At 50.7% G+C, this 13,694-nt stretch overlaps 2 long non-coding RNA genes across 2 annotated transcripts; both read right to left on the bottom strand.

Moving 5' to 3' along the window:
* Positions 1-5,264: 5,264 nt before the first annotated feature.
* LOC137466207 (uncharacterized) lies at positions 5,265-5,899 on the bottom strand. Its single transcript, XR_010995045.1, has 2 exons — positions 5,762-5,899; positions 5,265-5,478 (listed from the first exon to the last, which is right to left on the bottom strand). It is a non-coding gene; the product is annotated as an uncharacterized lncRNA (long non-coding RNA).
* A 6,344-nt stretch (positions 5,900-12,243) lies between these two features.
* Positions 12,244-12,874, bottom strand: LOC137466206 (uncharacterized). The gene is made up of 2 exons (XR_010995044.1): positions 12,750-12,874; positions 12,244-12,466 (listed from the first exon to the last, which is right to left on the bottom strand). It is a non-coding gene; the product is annotated as an uncharacterized lncRNA (long non-coding RNA).
* Between the last annotated feature and the right edge of the window lie 820 nt (positions 12,875-13,694).

The raw sequence follows: 13,694 nt of genomic DNA, 5'->3' as shown, positions 1-13,694 counted from the left end.
GTCAATAGGCTGATATGAGATTTTGTTAGCACAGTGTGCAACTAAGCCAGCTTTGCAGCACTTTTCACTTAATAAGTGTCATTCATAGTCCATAAATCTTGAAGTGTTTTACAAATGAAAGCAATTATCCCTGTCCTTATTTTCCCTATGCAAAAACAGAACCATAAAGCTGCAGTGAACCTATTTCCTCAAGGTCACACAGCACAGTAGTTGAAAAGAAAACAGCAACAGCAATCCTGGTGTCCTTTGTACCCAGCTATCAAGGATCTCTTTTGCCCAATAACTCCACTTTTGCACAAGAAATTATTTTAAATGGTGTCTTGAGTTCTGAAGGCAAAACTTGATGGTTAATAAATCACAGAGATCAGAGTATGAAAATACTTGTAAGACCAGATCCTTCCTCCTGCAAGTGCATGATGCTAGAGGTCAAGGGAGACAGCTGGTGAAATTAAAAATATCAGTGTTTGAGTAATGCTGTAAAACCAAGGAGTAAAGAAATGTTATGCTTAGTCGAGAGATTAATGGCTCATGACTTGCCATGAAAATTATTTTCTGAAAGGTACTGGAACTGCCTGATTAAAAGAGCAATCCTAGCGCCCACGTCAGCCAGCACTTGCACAGACATCGAAGGAGAGGCTCCTTACAAGCCCATGAGGGATGCAGCACAGCTCGTGGCCCCTGGTCTAGCATTCGAGCTCCTGCAGCCCTGGGTCAGGCAACTCTGAGCTACAGCAGCACCCAGAACCATGGCATGAAAGCATGGAAACAGTTTTCTCCAACAGAGGAAATCTCTCTCAGATGAAACTTGGGCTTTCTGAGCCTCCAGAACTTCTGTTAATAGTAAAAGACAAAGAAGTGTACAAGAAGAGCACGATGGTGAAAGAGAAAGAGGGAAATAATTTGTAAAATGCCCAAAGCGTAGCTCCTATTGCGGAACACTGAGCTTCATTCTTCTCAGTCCCCTCTTCAACACTGACATTCAGTGTCTGAATGTACTACTCTTGGCCAAGGGGAGTGCATGTTCATGAGATGACATGGCGAGAAAACAGACAAACATGAAATGCCTGTTTCATCTTTCCCTTCCCTTTATTGCAGAATGAGATCTCAAGAGAAGGCCCTTACTTCTTCTGTGCCAACACATCTATTTGAGGGTGCACCACAAAAGACTGATGTGGATTGGACTATCGTAGGGTTAAACTGCCTTTAAAAATCTATTTGGGGGAAGAAGGGGAACAGAGGGGGAGGGGAGGAGGGGGAAGAATATATGAAGGTGAGACACCAGCCCTGTCCATCTTCAGCAGGATGATAGTGACAAACCATACTTCAAAAAGAAGCAATTAAGTGGGAGCCAGTCTCACTGCAAGCATGTTGAGACATCATGGCCTGAAGGTCTGGGCCTCAGACAACAGGGAATTCACCAAAGGATTTGGGGTTCATTTTCTTGAGGCAAATTACTGTGAAGAATCAAGACTAAATTTGACTAAAAAACCAGTTTTGTCGATGCACTGTCATTTGCTGAATTGATTGAGAATCAGCACCAAACTCAGGCCTTTGGCCATAGCTCACAACCTCACTTTTTCATTTAGGCATTTTTTGCTAATGGGAACCTTCAGGTTTTTTTGGTTGTTTTTTTTTCCTCTTTTCCCTTTTATTTGAATAATGTCTCTGAAAAACCATTTGCCTTCACAAGGCGGTTGGTTAGTTTACACTGGAGGCAGCTGCTCTGTGGGCTCGAGCCAACCCTGTCTTTAGATTCATTGCAATCTGGCCAGATTGTCACATATATTTTTAGTTTATGATGATCCTCTAATACAATTCCAGCTTCCACACAGAGTCCTTCCAACAGTCTAGCTCAGGTTAATGAACTTCAGGCCAACTAACTTGCCATTAATCTTCAGGAAATATCCTTCCTCTCTGTAACATAAGCAATGTCAATCAGTGTCCTGTGCTGAAAAGACCCACAGTCACACTGATCAGAAGCAAACAGTCCCATGAGCAGAAATAAAACATGAATCCTAAAAGCAAATTCTACTACCCCGTTCCTTCCTCCCCTCAAAAGTAAGAAGAATTTGGTCAGAGAAGGAAAAATTACTGGTTTGTTCAGTTCTTTGATACTTGAGCTAAGGACCAACACCTTCTAAAACTTCCTCACCATGAACAGATCCAAAATAAATGAGGAAAAAGAGTCTGAAAAGAAAAATGCCGAGGCTAAAGCTGCTTCCCCACCTTGGCTTCAGCTAGGAAATAGCACTGCACTGTGTTAATTATCACCTGCAAGATCGACCAGGGAAGGAAGCCATGCACACACCTCGCTGAAACGGGGGCATTTCCAGCGGAATAAAGGAGCTTTTATTTGCCCCATGTAGGGGCGGGAGGCACAAGGCTGAGAGGGGCTGAGCAGCCTGGCTCCATCCTGCTTGGACCTCCCAGCGGGGCCCATAAATTGGGACCGGGCTGTGGGTAACGCTGCCAGAAGACAGAAAGTGGAGCTGCGGGTGGGTTGCCATCCTGACAGAGAGAGGGGCCAGACCTGACTGGCACATGTGCCATGGCACGTCCCGAAACGAGGTGTCACCTCCCCGCAATTGGTCACATCTAGTGGAGCCTATAAAAGAGATTGCTCCGAAGCTACTGTCTGAAACAAGAAAACCTGGGGCCAATTTACTAAACATAATTTATTCCAGGCCCTTTGTGGCAATAAACAGAGCTCTTCAGCCTTCTCAAACACACAGACAGTAAGGAGCTCTGTTCTTATGGGAGCTTTTTCAGATCGTTCAGCCCAAACCTATCTAAATGCAAAATCTTGCATTCACAAATACTGTGTAGTTTCTGACTTCTCCTGGCGTCAAGACGTCCAGAGCTGAAACGACTGTGACCCATCTGCAAACACACACTTTTTAAACTGTATTCAGGAAACTCTCGGTTAATTCTGTGAAAAAAGCCTTTATGGAATTGGAGGATAATTTAAAACCTGTTTCCAGCACTATTTTTCCAAGGTCATTTTAAAATTCAGAATTTTATTTTCCAATAAAGAGTTGTGACTCAGTTTTAGTGAATCTAATAGCAATGCTGCAAATTGTGACAACTGAAAATCTAGAGCTACAAGCTCTAGATAAAATCTAGTCACTCCAAGCTTATAAATCTATCCACTATAGCTTATAAAATCTAGTCACTATAAGCTTATAAGTTAATTATAAACCTAATAAGTAAGTTGCCTAAGCCACGTAGCTTCAATACGTAATTTTCTATCACTGATGCAAGAGTTTTTCTTTCTTCTCCTCATCTATCCTTGTTTGACATCTTGTGGTTTTATTTTATTTTGGTCAATGGAGTCAGAAGAGAGCAAAAAATGTCCCTTCCAGACATCAGCAAAATAGCATGAGTGGCCTTTCAGACAAATATATTGCTTTAAAAGATTTAAAACTAACCAGCTACAATATAAACAAAAATTACCCCACCTACGATTCATATTTATTGAAAGGTACATTATCCCTTTATCATCTCTTTATTAAGAGATGAATATCTGTTTATTTAGATAGAATATTTTCTACTATTACAAGTAGAAAATCTATATGCACACAAATTTAAAGCACGTTATTTTAACTACAAGTATACAGATATGTGTGTCCAATGCATTATGCAGATATCTCACCTTGAAATTATCATACAAATTCCAAAAGAAAAATTACTGTGGTTGTCTACTGTGTGGTTCAAAACTGTACTATAATCATGAACTGGATATTGAATTGCCTTTGTTAGTAAGAGGGAAAACTGTAAGCATACATGGCTTAGATTAGTAACTTAGAAAGTCAAATAGACTAAAAATAAAATTACACCTTCAGACTTACTTAACAATCTTAACTTAGTTCTGCAATAACAAAGATGACATTGATCCAGAGCATAATGAAACTATGTTCTTGCAGCCCTTAGATAGATGGTCTGTTTATTATTTGGCAGAAGATGCTTTTCTCTTCATTGTGGAATCTCAGTTAAAGCTAACTCCATCCAAGAACTGGTAAGCAGTATTATTCATCACTATTCTCCTACTTATTAAGTAGGTTTTGTGCTGTTTATAGTCCAGAAAGTGTTCCCTTTCAGGATTCAGAAAAATACTGCTTTTTACACAAACCCCAGATCAGCATTACCTCACTTCCTAACACCAGGAGAAATTGATGAATAAAAATACAACGGTACAATCAAAAAGCATTATGTGAGCCTGCAGTGATTTTTTTTTTTCATTTTATGTTGCATAAATCACTGGGTTTAGTCTACCTGGTTTAGATGAGGCTTTGCCATGCTTCAGTCTTCGCTATTGTTAAATACCCAAACAATTAGCAGAGACTCCTAAGAAGCATAACCCAGCTTACACTGAGTTTTGCAAAACTATAAAGGCTTTAACTTTTACTGAGCTCCTCACAGGATTTACACACCATCCATTCAACACCAATAACTTGGCAAGAAAAATCACCGCTGTGATTCCCACTTGAGAAAAACCAAATCGAGCAAAGAAAAATGAAGGGTCTGAGAGACAATGAGGACACAACTGAGGGAAACAGAGTCAGCAAAAAAATCTTCTTGCACAGAACCATCTGATAATAAATAAAGCTCTCCAATAGAGAGACAAAATACATTTGAGGATTACACTGGATTTTTTGTGGAGATGAACTCAAGCTCAAGTAAAAAATGGTGACTAAGGAAGTGAAATGAGAGAAGAAGGAGGAAGGAACTCCCTTACTTTGTTTACTTTTTCATACTTTTCAGCATCTTTCTGAAGGGAATCTGCTGGTGGAAGCATTTCTAACAGGCATGTAGTCTGTTTGGAGATAAACACTGGTTGAAATGGTAGAAACCTTACAGAATGGTCTGTGTCACATTGCTCTGAAGAGCTCATCTGACCATGAAATTTACTGTTGGGCACCTAAAATTACACACATAGGAAACGAGCACTACATCCTCAAAAGATATCAGGATCTTTTTAAGGTCAATGTCAGTGAGGTCAGGATTGCACTCAAAAATTTCACACAGACACAGAAGTAATCTTTTCAGAAAGTGACAGATAGACAGCCATGCACACAGACATGTTATGTATCATTACAAACGGTGATTCTGAGATTTTTTTTCTGTGGCATTCTATATTTTGGACATGTAACACATTACATTAACATGTAAAAGGCAGGTGGGGAAAAGAACAGTTCAGAGAAGGGCTGAGCTACAGCTTGAGCAAGTTGCAAAATATCATTTGGGGTCATCCCAGATTGATCTCATTTCAGAAGCTATTGAACAAGTTTAATTTTTGGGTGGTGTCATGTTTGCCCTTGGAGGTGTACACTCTGCAAACTTGAGCTGTGATGCTGAAATGCTCAAGCAGGTCTGTGCTGCAGGTCACCCCATTTCTTCTTTGGCTGATTGCAGCCCGGTGCTGAGCTCCAGCAGAGCCCTGGCAGAGCCCAGAGCAGCCTCAGCATGCGCAGAGCCCGGCTGCAAGGAGAGAAACCAGAAAGCGCCCGTCAGCTGAAGGCTCCTGTCCCCTTGTCCCAGCCGCCCGCAGTGCCCAGGCCATGCTGGCCGTGCCCAGAGCTGTGCCCAGAGCTGCCCATCCCTGCTGCCTGTGGAAGCAGAGCAGGAGGGCAGGACATGTGCCCAGCCTGCAGCCGGCCACGGCACATCCAGCCCTCAGCAGCTGCCCAGAGCAGGATGCTCCTGTGCTCGCTGCCATCTCCCCAAAGCTCTGATCCCACCATGCCAAGCAGACCGGACCCACCTCACGCCATCCCCCGCTGGACGAAAAGCTGGTCCCAAACGATGTCCTCATCCTTCTCCAAGGGCACGGCCCATCCACGCCACAGCTGCTCCCAAGCACTTCCCCATCCAGACTGGACCCCACCTGGAACGCTTCCTCTAGAAAAACACACAACAAATTATTGAAAATAGATTACAGACAAAAAGGGGAACAAGAAAAAAGGTCAAAAATCTTATCTCTGTCAGGGGCTAAGGAAGGCCCAACCCCTGCAGGCCAGGGAAAAACCCACCCACAGGTGAGGGAAGCCCAGGCTGTCTCCCTTCCCCCCTGCACTGCCCCCCAAAATAACGGTGATCCCAAAGCAAAGAGGGGCAGTGGAGCAGCCCAAGCCCTTCCTTGCCTGCAAAGCAAAGCAGCCCCTGCACAGGTTCTGGAGTCCCACCTCTGCTCCCACCATGGGGGTTTGTTTGTGTCGGGCTGGCTGCCCCAGCCCCAGCCCCAGCCCGGGGCACGGTGGGTGCTGGGGCTGTTGGCAGGGCCAGGAGCCCACTCCCATTTCATCAGCACCCCAGCCCATACCCCCAGCCCTGCCAAAAGCAGCCTGGCAGCCGACTGAAGGATCAGCTGCATCTGCCCCAGCAAAGGGGGAACCTTTGGTTCCCGGCCAGGCTGTGCAATGCCCAAATCTGGGAGCATCCCCCTGTGTGTGGACTCACCTGCAAATTCCCTGTGGAGCCTGGCTTTGGAGAAGGTGCCAGAATCAAAGTCCATCATCCTCAGCTGCCGGTGACCAGGTGGAGGAAGAGGTTGTCATCCTTGATGTCGTCCTCACTGTCCCCAGCAGCAACAGCCCCACCTGGTACAGCTTCTCCGGGCTCTGCGGGTGCTGAGGCTGCTCTGGGCTCTGCCAGCTTCTCTCCTTCCCTGGGGTGAGCCCAGGCTGTCAGCCCCTGTGATGTCACACAGCTGCCCTGTAATGTCACACAGCCCCTCGGAGATGTAACAGGCCACCTGTGATTTCATACAGGTGCCCTGTGATGTCACAGCCTGCTCTTTGAGGTCCCAGTGTGCTCTGTGATGTCACAACATCTGCCCTGTGATGTCACAGCCCAGGCTGTGATGTCACAGCCACCCTGTGATGTCACAGTCAGCTCTATGATGTCACAGCTACCTTTGTGATGTTATGCAGCCTCGCTCTGATGTCACAGCCTGCCCTGTGATTTCACAGTCAGCTCTGTGATGTCACAACCCACTCTCTATTGTCTCAGCCTTCTCTGTGGCATCACACCGCTGCTCTGTGATGTCACAGAGCCCTTTTCTATGATGGCAGAGTCTTCTCTGTGGCCTCACAGCCCATTCTGTGATGTCACACAGCCAGCCTGTAATGTCACAGCCAACTTTGTGACATCACAACCTCCTCTGTGATGTCACAGCCTGCTCTCTGATGGCAGAACTCACTTAACATGTCACACAGCACCTCTGTGGTCACACAGACCCACTGTGTGATGTCACAACACCTTCAGTGATGGAACACAGCCACCCTATAATGTCTCAGCACACTCTTTGACCTCACAGCTTGCTCTGCTCTGTGATGTCATACAGGCATGCTCTGATGTCACAGCCTGCTCTGTGATGTCGCATAATAAACCAGAGATGTCACAGCCAACTATATGATGCCACAACCTGGTCTGTGATGTCACACAATGACAGAATCACAGAATTGCTGGGTTGGAAGAGACCTTTAAGGTCATCAAGTCCAACCCATGCCCTAACACCACCTCAGCTAAACCATGGCACCGAGTGCCACATCCAGTCTTTTTTTAAACACATCCCATGATGGTGACTCCACCACCTCCCTGGACAGACAAGTCCAGTAATTTATCACCCTTTCCATAAAAAACTTTTTTCCTAATAGCTGACCTAAATTTCCCTTGGTGCAGCTTAAGACTGTGTCCTCTTGTTCAGTCAGTTGCTGTGAGGAGAAAGAGACCGACCCCCACCTGACTGCAACCACCTTTCAGAGAGTGTAGAGAGTGATAAGGTCACCTCTGAGTCTTCTCCAAGCTAAACAACCCCAGCTCCCTCAGTCATTCCTCACAGGACTTGTGTTCCAGACCCCTCACCAGCCTTGTTGTCCTTCTTTGGACACGCTCCAGCCCCTCCATGTCCTTCCCAAATTGGGGAGCCCAGAACTGGACACGGCACTCGAGGCAGAGTGCCAGTACAGGGGAGGAATGCCAAGCACACCAGTGCCAAGTACAGGGGAAGAATGACCTCTCTGCTCCTGCTGGCCACACCATTCCTGATCCAGGCCAGGAGCCATTGGCCTTCTTGGCCACCAGGGCACACTGCTGGCTCGTGTTCAGCCTGCTGTCGACCAGTGGCCCCAGGTCCCTTTCTGCCTGGGCACTGTCCAGCCACGCCGACCCCAGCCTAGAGCAGTGCAGGGGGTTATTGTGGCCAAAATGCAGGACTGGGCACTTGGATTTATTAAACTTCATCCTATTGGATTCTACCCATCCATCCAACTGTTCCAGGTGTCCCTGCAGAGCCCTCCTGCCTTCCAACAGATGGACACGTGCTCCCAGCTTAGTGTCATCTGCAGATTTACCAATGAAAGCCTCAATGCCCTCATCCATGTGGTCAATAAAAATATTGAACAGAGCTGGCCCAGCACAGAGCCCTGAGGGACGGCACTGGTGACTGTCCCCAGCTGGATGCAGCACCGCTCACCACCACTCTCTGGGCCGGCCATCCAGCCAGTTCTGAACCCAGCACAGAGTGCTCCTGGCCCAGCCGTGGGCTGCAGCTTTTCCAGGAGTGTGCTGTGGGGGACAGTGCCAAAGGCCTTGCTGGAGTCCAAATAGACACATCCACAGCCTGTCCTGCATCCACCAGGAGGGTCACCTGGTCATGAAAGGAGACCCAGTTGGTCAAACACGACCTAGCCCTCCTAAACCCCTGCTGGCTGGGTCTGACACCCTGGCCATCTGTCACGATCTGCTTGTGCGGGGTGTCGTGATGGTTCTTTTCACCAATCCCAAAAGTGCAAAACGGCAAACAGCAAGAGACTATCAGTTAATCACAACAAATGCGCCTTTATTAAGGGCCAAAACAGTAAATGCGATAGTGGGGATCAGAAAGGAGATAAAAGGATAGAGAGAGAGATAGAGAGAAGAGGGGGATGGGAATAGCTACCAACACAGGCGAGATCCTCACAGTTATAGTCCACAGAGGAAAGAGGGGGGAACATGCAGGACAATGAGAGTCTATTGTGATTGCTGTGGGGGAACAGGTGAGTCCACTGAAACCACCAAGGCAGGACGAACACAAAGAAGAATAAGTCCGTTGGAATTACTGAAGAAGAACAGGTCGTGTCATTAGTGGTTTCCCCTCTCCTTGTGGGAGGGGTCTCAGTCTCAGTCCTTGGGAGGAGGGTTTTCCATCTCCGTCCGTCTGTCACAGTGGTCACGGGGCAGATGAGAGGTCTTCCGTGAGAGATGATTAGGGTCAGCCTAAAAGTTCATTCAGATTCAGGAGGAGAGTGGGCAAATATGCAGTAGGCCGTTCCTTGGTGGGTTCATGCCAAGTCCTTGCCAATTCCTTGCCAACTCCTTGCCAGGCCTTGTTCGGAACAGCTAACGTAACGGTACAGCAACTGCACCTGCACTGCCGCTCTCTCCAAGCCGGTGCTGTAATGGGGGTAGGGGTTTCTGCTTGTGGCAATCGGTAGGCAAATGTGGGGGCTTCAGACGGCCTCTTACACCTTCCCCGAGCTGTCTGCAGAGCAATCCACATCAGCCCAGGCTGGGCTGGTCAGTGGCCGGTCAGTTCCATTGACTGGACGCGGCTCTGGACGCTTCCCTTGGAGCGACTCCAGGGAGGGAACGCTGGGGCTGTCACCACTGGGGTGCCACAGACAGGGGAACGCTGGGGCTGTCACCGCTGGGGTGCCACAGACAGGGGAACGCTGGGGCTGTCACCACTGGGGTGTCACAGGCAGGGGAACGCTGGGGCTATCACCACTGGAATGTCACAGACAGGGGAACGCTGGGGCTGTCACCCTGGGGTGTCACAGACAGGGGAGAGCTGGGGCTGTCACCGCTGGGGTGTCACAGGCAGGGGAGCGCTGGGGCTGTCACCCTGGGGTGTCACAGACAGGGGAGCGCTGGGGCTCTCACTTCTGGGTGTCACAGAACGGGGAACACTGGGGCTGCCCCGCTCCTGCCCTGTCCCCAGCAGCTCTGCCAGCGCCTCGAGGGGACACAAAGGCTGATCCAAAGGGTGAGAATTGCAGAAGGGGCTGAGCTTGGAGGGACCCATTGGGATCATCAAGTCCAGCCCCCAGCCCTGCACAGACACCCCAACAATCGCAGCCCGTGAAGCCCCGGGAGCGGGATCCAACGGCTCCTGGAACTCCAACAGCCTCTGGGCTATGCCCATTCCTTGTGGAGTCTGGGCAGTGCCTGAGCCCCCTCTGGGGGAAGAAGCTTTTGCTGATCTCCAGCCCAGCCCTGCCCTGGCCCAGCTCCAGCCGTTCCCTTGGGTCTTGTCCCTGCTCACCTGGGCAGAGATCAGAGCTTGCCCACAGAAGCTGTGGCTGCCCCTGGATCCCTGGCAGTGTCCAAGGCCAGGTTGGACAGGGCTTGGAGCAGCCTGGGATAGTGGAAGGGGGCATGGAAGGAGATGAACTTGAAGGTCTTTTCCAAGCCAAGCCCTTCTGTGATTCTGTGATTTTGGGGGAGATGCTGAAGCTCTGTCTCGGCTTTATCTCACCCAGAGTCTGGACCCAGCAGCAGCCATGGGTGGGATCATCTCCTCCTCCCTCTCCCTGTGGCTGGAACTCACCCAATGGCAGCAACTGAATAATGTCCCTCACGGGGCAGTGAGTGCCAGAAAGGAGCATTGCTCCTCGGGGAAACACAATGTCCTTGGACTTCAGCAGAGCGTTGAAATGGGGCCCCTCGAGCACCTCAGCCCCACTGAAATCTCCTCTTAGTGGACTCAGCCCCAGAGATCTCCCAGTGCAGCTGCAGAGGAGTCGCTGTCAGGAGGAGGGACAATTATCAAAAGCTGATGTAGATCAAAACAAGCTCTGGCACCATTCCACATTTTTGTTTGCCACTGGGAAATAAATACAGATGTCCCCATGCCACAATCTCAGTCCCCCCAGGGTTCCTGGGTTTGGTTTTATCCCCTGGTATGGAGACACGGGAGCTCTCCCAGCTGGACAGGGTGTCAGGAATCCCTTCCTGAGCTTGACACCCTTGGAGAGGGTGGACAAGGAGGTTCCTTGCTGAGGGAGACTGTGCGGGTTTTGGAAACAGGCCAGACCTAGAGAAGGCTCCTTCTACAGCTCCTCAGCACCTGGTAATCCCATGTCTTTATTTGTGTGACTGTCTTGTCAGGGCAGGGAGAGGAAGAGAGGAGCCTCCTTGGGCCAGGGAGAGGAGGCAGAGACACCAAAAGCAGGAGTCCCAAAGGGATCTGGGCAGCTCATGATCCAATGGCTGCAGTAGGTGTGCCATTCCTAAATCCAGTTTGGGAGAGTCACGGCCGTGTTACTGTGTAAGCTCTGAGGTATCTGCTGGTGGGAGATGCTCAGGTTCATCCTGTTTGCATCCCCAGTTCCTGCTGAGCCGGTTTTAAACAGCGCCAGGGGATGCTCCTGGCACTGACCCTGGCATGGCTCAGGGTGCTCCCAGGTGCCTCAGGCTGCTGTGACACCGCTGCACACGGGAGGCAAGAGTGGCAGGGGCTGTGCTGAAAGTCAGCTCCATGTGCTGCTGCTGCTGCTGGGTGTCATTTGTCCAGCCCTGCCCCAGAGTCAGGGATCAGACCCAGGCCCTGCTGCTGCTCCCTCGGGATCAGCCCCACTTTGGGTGCTGCTGTCAGGGCCAGCAGAAGCGGTGGCTGGAGCAGCGGGTGCTGACGGTGCCCCAAGCCCCGGGGCCGGAGGAGTCCCTGGGCTGGGGCTGGGAGGGAGCTGCTCCAGCCCGGAGTGCACAGCTGAGTGCTGTGCTCTGGGGCTGGGGCTCCCCGCACAGGGGACTGGACTGGTGTGCCACAGGAGACAGAGAAGCTGCAGCTTCAGCCTTACTGAGGTGGGTGCGTGGGCTGGGAAGAGTGGAGAGGCTCAAGGGGATTCACAGAGCTCATCCTGCTGCAAGGATGAGGAAAAGGGAGTGGGAACTCAGCAGTGAGGACAGCTGAGGGCTGGAAAGCAGCTCTGAATGACACTAAAATCCCACTGGACCTCTGAGACATTGCTGCTCCTCATCCAGTGACAGGATGAGTCCCCAAGCCTGGGGCTCGGCCTTCCTCATGGTGAGGGGCACCAAGGAAGGCAACAGTGTGATGGAGACTGCCATGGGCTGGGAACTCACTGGGGGACAAGAGGGAGCAGTTGGGAAGTAAAAGGCAGGTGGGGGAGAAAACAGTTCAGAGAAGGGCTGAGCTACAGCTTGAGCAAGCTGCAAAATATCATTTGGGGTCATCCCAGATTGATTTCATTTCAGAAGTTATTGAACAAGTTTAATTTTTGGGTGGTGTCATGTTTGCCCTTGGAGGTGTACACTCTGCAAACTTGAGCTGTGATGCTGAAATGCTCAAGCAGGTCTGTGCTGCAGGTCACCCCATTTCTTCTTTGGCTGATTGCAGCCCGGTGCTGAGCTCCAGCAGAGCCCTGGCAGAGCCCAGAGCAGCCTCAGCACCCGCAGAGCCCGGCTGCAAGGAGAGAAACCAGAAAGCGCCCGTCAGCTGAAGGCTCCTGTCCCCTTGTCCCAGCCGCCCGCGGTGCCCAGGCCATGCTGGCCGTGCCCAGAGCTGTGCCCAGAGCTGCCCATCCCTGCTGCCTGTGGAAGCAGAGCAGGAGGGCAGGACATGTGCCCAGCCTGCAGCCAGCCACGGCACATCCAGCCCTCAGCAGCTGCCCAGAGCAGGATGCTCCTGTGCTCGCTGCCATCTCCCCAAAGCTCTGATCCCACCATGCCAAGCAGACAGGACCCACCTCACGCCATCCCTCGCTGGAAGAAAAGCTGGTCCCAAACGATGTCCTCATCCTTCTCCCAGGGCACGGCCCATCCACGCCACAGCTGCTCCCAAGCACTTCCCCATCCAGACTGGACCCCACCTGGAACGCTTCCTCTAGAAAAACACACAACATATTATTGAAAATAGATTACAGACAAAAAGGGGAACAAGAAAAAAGGTCAAAAATCTTATCTCTGTCAGGGGCTAAGGAAGGCCCAACCCCTGCAGGCCAGGGAAAAACCCACCCACAGGTGAGGGAAGCCCAGGCTGTCTCCCTTCCCCCCTGCACTGCCCCCCAAAATAACGGTGATCCCAAAGCAAAGAGGGGCAGTGGAGCAGCCCAAGCCCTTCCTTGCCTGCAAAGCAAAGCAGCCCCTGCACAGGTTCTGGAGTCCCACCTCTGCTCCCACCATGGGGGTTTGTTTGTGTCAGGCTGGCTGCCCCAGCCCCAGCCCCAGCCCGGGGCACGGTGGGTGCTGGGGCTGTTGGCAGGGCCAGGAGCCCACTCCCATTTCATCAGCACCCCAGCTCATCCCCCAGCCCTGCCAAAAGCAGCCTGGCAGCCGACTGAAGGATCAGCTGCATCTGCCCCAGCAAAGGGGGAACCTTTGGTTCCTGGCCAGGCTGTGCAATGCCCAAATCTGGGAGCATCCCCCTGTGTGTGGACTCACCTGCAAATTCCCTGTGGAGCCTGGCTTTGGAGAAGGTGCCAGAATCAAAGTCCATCATCCTCAGCTGCCGGTGACCAGGTGGAGGAAGAGGTTGTCATCCTTGATGTCGTCCTCACTGTCCCCAGCAGCAACAGCCCCACCTGGTACAGCTTCTCCGGGCTCTGCGGGTGCTGAGGCTGCTCTGGGCTCTGCCAGCTTCTCTCCTTCCCTGGGGTGAGCCCAGGCTGTCAGGGTTCTGCCCAGGGCCCCAG

The sequence above is a fragment of the Anomalospiza imberbis genome, unplaced genomic scaffold (assembly GCF_031753505.1).
Source record: "Anomalospiza imberbis isolate Cuckoo-Finch-1a 21T00152 unplaced genomic scaffold, ASM3175350v1 scaffold_149, whole genome shotgun sequence".
Lineage (NCBI taxonomy): Eukaryota > Metazoa > Chordata > Aves > Passeriformes > Viduidae > Anomalospiza > Anomalospiza imberbis.
This window is presented reverse-complemented; position numbering and strand designations above follow the sequence as displayed.